Source organism: Elephantulus edwardii, unplaced genomic scaffold, assembly GCF_000299155.1.
Source record: "Elephantulus edwardii isolate Elephantulus edwardi_28Jun2011 unplaced genomic scaffold, EleEdw1.0 scaffold00064, whole genome shotgun sequence".
NCBI classification, from domain to species: domain Eukaryota; kingdom Metazoa; phylum Chordata; class Mammalia; order Macroscelidea; family Macroscelididae; genus Elephantulus; species Elephantulus edwardii.
In genome coordinates this window covers 12,237,019-12,243,777 of record NW_006399814.1, presented here as the reverse complement: position 1 = coordinate 12,243,777, position 6,759 = coordinate 12,237,019, and positions in this window count along the sequence as shown.

The window sequence follows — 6,759 nt, the reverse complement described above, 5'->3', positions numbered from 1 at the left end:
CTCTAAGAGAGATGCAAATCAAAACAACTATGAGATATCATCTCACCCCAGTAAGAATAATAAAATTCAACAGAGCAGCAAACAATAAATGCTGGTGAGATTGTGGAGAAACTGGAACCCTTATTCACTATTGGTGGGAGTGAAAAAATGGTGCAACCACTGTGGTAGGCAGTATGGCTTTCTCAGCAACTTGCAAAAAGAAATATCATTTAATCCAGAAATTCCACTACTGGAAATAAGAAACTAAAGAAACCAGGACTGCCACCCAAGCAGATAAATGCACACCCATGTTTATTGCTGTTTTGTTCACAATAACAAAGAGTTGGAAACAACCCAAGTGCCCATCAACAAACAAATGGCTAGAGAAGTTGTGGTATATTCATACAACGGAATACTATGCAGCACTGAAAAACAAAGAACTCCTGAACTATTATACAAAATAGGTGACTATGGAGGATATTTTGCTAAGTGAACTATCTCAGTCACAAAAAGACAAATAATGCATAATAACACTATTATGAAATGGGACTGACATGAAGGTTGTAGGTAAACTGAGAAAAGAGGGAATAAATAATGTACATGATATTGAAAGAGATGAGGGAGAGAACTGTATAAAGGGAATATATGATTAGGTATTATTGTAATGACAAGAATCCAGAACAGGAGCTGCATAGTAAAGTGGTCTGGGAGGGGGCCATGTAACAATGAAAGAACTTTTTCCCCATAGAAAAAAGTGAACTGGTGGGGGGTGGGCAGGGAGGAAAATATGCAACAATGAATGACTGGAAATCCAAGATCTTTATAAACTTTCATGAATATCTCAATTTAAAAAAAAAAGGACACCATCATGACTAAGGTGGTTCCTATTTTTCTTTTCAATCACTTGTTATGCATCTGAGAGCTGTAATAAGGATGACAGCAGAAGAATTGATGCCTTTGAACCGTGTAGAAGAGCACTGAGTATCCCATGGGCGGCCAAAAGAAGAAACAGATATGCATTGAGAAAGTGAAGCCAGTGTACTCCTTGGAGGCAAAGACGACGAAGCATCACCTCACATACTTGGGCCATGTTACTAGGAGAGGGTTATTTCTTAAAGCGGGACATTATGCTTGGTAAGGTCGAAGTACAACAAAAGAGAGGAAGACCCTCAATTAGGTAGACTGACATAGTGACTGTAGCAATGGACTTTAGGGTGTCAGGAATTTTGAGATGGCACATACCATGACACGGTTCAGATCTATTGTTCATAGGGTTGTTATCGGTCATACTCGACTCTGTGGCACCTAACACCATGGACCAGAGTGCACATTGAATGAGTGTGATGATGGCATAACATAAGGCTAGATTTTGATCTATTGTTCATGGGATCACCACTATAAGTTGTAGCCAGCTCAATGACCTCTAACAGCAACATTGGGTAGAGAAGAACTGCCTCATACAGTTTCCAAAGTTGTAACCATTCAGAAACAAACTGCTGCATCTTTCCCTCATAATGTGACAGATGTGTTCAAATCACCAAACTTATTGTTAATAGTCAAATACCTTAACCACTAGGCCAATAGGGCATCAAAAGACTTTCTTGGGTAGAAATTAATTCTCCTTTATTGAGAGAATTAAAATAGTAATTCCACTAGTCTGCATTAAATCAACACATGAACTAGCCTTATAATGAATTATTTTAGAATTACATTTTAAATACAAATATTCTTCACTTAACATCCCCTATACATTCTGTGAAGTGGGATATTACATGATTTGGACATTGTATGAACTTCATATTACATATTATTGTTGTTAGATACAATCCTTTGAACAGCAGATCTGAACCATGTCCTATCCTGTGCCATCCTCACACTTCCTGACAAACTAGAGCCCGTTGTGGCAGTCACTGTGTGAATCCACCTGTTTGAAGGTCTTCCTCTTCCTTCGCCAACCCTCCATCCTTCTCAGCATCATGTCCATCTCCAAAGAACAGCCCATCTTAGCAATATGACCAAAGATGTGAAGAGAAGGCTAATCATCCTTGCCTCCAAAGAGCACTCCAGCTGCACCCTCTCCAAGACATATTTATTTGTTCTTTTGGCCATCCATGGGATGTTCAGTACTCTACCCCAACACCACAGCTCAAAGACATAAATTATTCTTTTGTCATCTCTATTCATTTTCCAGCTCTCAGAAGCATAGCAAGTAATCAGAAAAACCATGGCCTGAATCAGACACACCTTAGTCCTCAAACTGACATCATTACTCCTTAATAATTTGGAGAGAGGTCCCTAACTATAGACCTTCCCAATGCAATACAATGGATAGATAATAGATAGATAGATAGATAGATAGATAGATATGGATAGATAGAGCTATATTTGCATATTATATATGTTGTTGTTGTTGTTAAGTGCTGTAGAATTATAGATGACCCATAGCAACCCTATGAACAAAAGTCCTGACCACAAAACTTTCATCCTTTCTCCAAGTTCATAGAGTTTCCAGAGGCAAGCTTTTTTGGAAGTGGATATCACTCCTGCTTCCAAAATTATAATAACTTATAATGTGAAGAACATATTAATAACTTATTATATGAAGAACATGGCAACAGAATTAGCCAAGTCACTGTCATCAATTGAATTAGTCAAGCCATAACTGACTTACAGCTGACCCTCCACCATGTTTCCCAAGCTATAAAGAGCACGGGAGGTGAATGCTCACTTTTCTGCTGTGAAGCTGCTGGTGGATTCAAGCCACCAGAAAGGCTCAGCCCCGGGCTTAGCAGTGTAATCTGCCAAGGACTAGGCCACTATTGTATTCAAATGGAATAAATTTCCACTTTTGGCTTGCTTGCTAAGAGTGAACTTCCATCATTTACCAATGAAGATTAATAATTTCAGTATGGGTTCATCTTCAATATAAAGGAAACAAAAAATCCCCACAACTGAAATATGAAAGAGCATAATGAATGAAGAAAATTCCTGAAGTCATCAGGAATTTCATTTTACCTGAATTCATAATTCATATCCATGGAAGAAGGAGTCAAGAAATCAAACAATGCATTGCATTGGGCAAACCTGCCGCAGAAGATCTGTTTATATATAACACATATGTATTTATATGTGTCTAATATACATACTCTAAAGCAAACTCTTCACAAACTGCTCTGGCTCTCAGCTCCCACAGCATAAAGATCTGCAAACTTAAAACTGCTGTTGGCTGCCTCGGAGCACAAGTGCTCCAAAATGGCCCTGGGGAGGCTGGTGAGACTTGAAAGCCCTGAGTGATAGGCAGAGAGACTGCAGCCCAGGGTCACTGACCTGTGCAGTGGCCTGGCAGGGCACCCACCAGCAGCAGGCCCCGGAGCAGAAGCTGTCCGAATCTAATAGAGTGAGCAGGGGCAGTATGCCAGGCTGGTACCCATCCAAGCAAGACCCTCCTCCTCACTCCATTTCAGATATGTGAGCAGATGTCCCCCTTTTATACATTATATGTTGTCATGGATTGAATCTTCCAAAATACCTTTATGTAATCATATGATTTGGAATCTATGTAATGCTTCCCCATGATCTGATAAATCAAATAGTTGCAGGGGGATTTGGGTGGAATGCAATAAAGCCTTGATCTGATGTGAGGAAGGTTCCCTAGGTCATGGTCTGTAACACTTTTATTTCATTAGTAATAAAAGGGGAAGAAATTAAATTGAGGAGAACCTCAGTTCCATCAAAGAAGAATCACTAAGAGTAGATTGTATCTTTTAGAACACGAGTTTTGCACTAGGAAGCTCCTTGACACCAGAGAACGTCAAGATAGATGGGAATCTCCAAGAAATGCCCAGCCTGCAAGTACAGAAGGAAATAAGGCCTTTCCTCCAGAAACAGCAGAGAGAGAAGGCCTACCTCTCGAGCTGGAACCATGAATTTTAACTTCTAACATCCTATGCTTTGAGAGAATAGATTTTTGTTTCTTAAAGCCATTCACTTGCCATATCTCTATTATAGCAGCACCAGGTAATTAAGACACATGGCACATAACCGCATATGACCACAGTTATTTTAAAAATTGTATACATTTTTATTATGTTTTACATGATAGTTTCCATTGTAAATTAAAATTTCCATTCAACAATTCAGACATAAATTGTTACAGTCTGTGGTGCAATGATTTACTTAGAATGACCTTTCTTGCTATATACCCTTTGTAAATCTTACCAGTAGGTAAGAGACTATGTAAATGAAGTGAGTTTGTAACTTGGGTTTGTGTAATAATTTAACTTTTGTTCTGCATTTTTCTTCAATTCTAACTATAACCTTCTATTTTGTCCCTGGTCAGAACGATATTCACTCACTTGAAATAGCTTGCTAATAGTGGAAATAAGGAACATGATGTGTGAGAATTATGGCGATTGTTGTGTATCTCTGAGTCAGAACCAATTCATAGCTGACCCTCCAGGGGTTTTTCAAAGACAATAAATCACACTGGAGTTGATTGCCCATCTTTTTCCCTCAGACCAGCTGATAGATTTGAACTGCATATCATGGGGCTGGCAAGACAATTCCTTACCATGAATGGAGTTGCTTGAAATGTGGTGTTGGAGAAAAGTATTGAATAATCTACAGATTTCCAAAAGAACAAGCAGATATGTCTTGGAGAAAGTGCAGACAGAGTACTCCTTGGAGGCAAAGATGATGAAGCTCTAGCTCACATACTTCGGGCATGTTGCTAGAAAAGGCTATTCCTTGGAGAGGAGCATAATTCTTGGAGGGATGATGGAGGAGAGGAAGATCCTGAAGTAGATGGATTAACACAGCAACTGCGGCAATAGTCTCAAATATGTCAGAGATTGTGAGGACGGCACAGCATAGGACAGGGTTCAGATCTGTTGTTCATAGTATCACCATGAATTGTATTTGACTCAATGACACCTAACAACAACAGCAACAGCAGCAAGGGAGCTCTGGTGGCCTAGTAATAAGGAACTGCACTGCTATACCAAAGGCACACAGTTTGAATCCACCTGTTGCTCTGCAGAAGGGTGGGCATTATCCTTCCATGCGATTCACTGCCTCTGAAAACCTGCTAGAGGGTCAGCTGTAGGTTGATTCCAACTTGACCACACACAGCAGGCCACCAGAGGTCCCTTTGTGTGAATGAGAGCCTGCAAAATAAGGTACATGGGAGCATAAGAAGGGAAGGCAGCAAGTAATAAATGCTGGCGAGGATGTGGCGAGATAGGAACTCTTATACATTGTTGGTGGGATTGTAGAATGGTACAATCATTGTGGAAGGCCGTTAGGTGCTTTTTCAAAATCTGAACATAGAAATTCCATGTGACCCAGCTATTCCGCTGCTTGGAATTTATCCCAAGAAAATGAGAACTGAGGCACAAATGGAGACTTATACACCAATGTTCATAGCGGTGTTATTTGTTATTGCAAGAACATGGAAACAGCACAGAAGTCCAATCGCAGTCAAATGGATTGAGAAATTATGGTACATTCACATGATGGAATATTACATAGCACTTAGGAGCAATGATTTTAGAAATCACTACCTGACTTGGGAGGGACTGGAGAGCATTATGCTGAGTGAACTAACTCAGTCCCATAAGGACAAATACTGTATAAGACCATATTGCAGAACGAGCATGAGGATCCAAGCGGGAAGGGGGAAGCAGAGTGGTGAAGAGGGGTGGTGGGAGAGGGAGGTGTTAATCACAGGGCTGCAGAATTTGATGGGTGGAGGGAGGGATGGGTAAAGGAAATTGGAAAGTTCTGATGAGAAAAATAATGCATACGAACTTTGTAAGTAAACCAGTATAAAATGAAAGTTTTATTAAAAAAACAACAACAACAACAACAAAAAGAACTTGCTATACCAAATGTAGAAAACAGCTCTCAGAACAACCCATGGAGAAGAAACAGCGTAAAGAACATCTTTTGGACTCAGCAGCTCTGAACTGAGAACCTCTTAAACCATGTATACAAAGAGAGAAGTGTAATGCAGAAGCTAGCAAGTGATGGTAGCTTGAGTTGGCTGTAAGGACTCTTTCCAGCCCATGGAGCTAAGAGTTCTAACACTTGCCCAAGAAGGCCCAGTGGCAGAGGGCGAAAAGAAGCTGTCCTGACCAGGGTTTATGTTCTGAATTGTTCCTGGTACTTCCAAGCTGATCCCAATCCTCAGCTGTATCCTCTTGCTTCCCTAATAATAAACCACTTAACTGTAAGTTCTGTGAAACATTGAGATAAATTACTGGACAGAAAGGTAGGAGGGAGAGTACTGAGAGCTGATATTAGAGGCAAAAACAGCAGTTCAGAAAACTTGGATATTTGAAACATTTTTAACCTTTGCTCCATAAACGCCAGCTTTGTACTGATCCTTTTAAAAGATATTATTCATTTGCAGTCCCCACAATCCATTTGTGCCCTTACCATTTCCCCTCTCTCTGGCCCACTTCCATTTTCCCTGCCACTCATTGCCTGTTTATCTCTAGTTTGGGGTAGACATTGATTGTTAGTCTTATCTACTTGGTTATGCACACTCCTTATGCATTATTGTTTCACTTGTAGGCAAATCTGTTTTTGGTTGGAAGGTGACCTCCAGAAGTGACTTCAGTTCCAGATTACTTTTTTTTTTCTGAGTAAATGCACTTTATTGATAGTACATAACAAGATGGGCTTTCCAAGCCCCTCCCCTTTCTCAGGGGAACTGGATGGAAACTGTGTCAAGGATGTGAGATTCTCAGTGTGTGGGAGGATTGAGTTGGGGCAAGG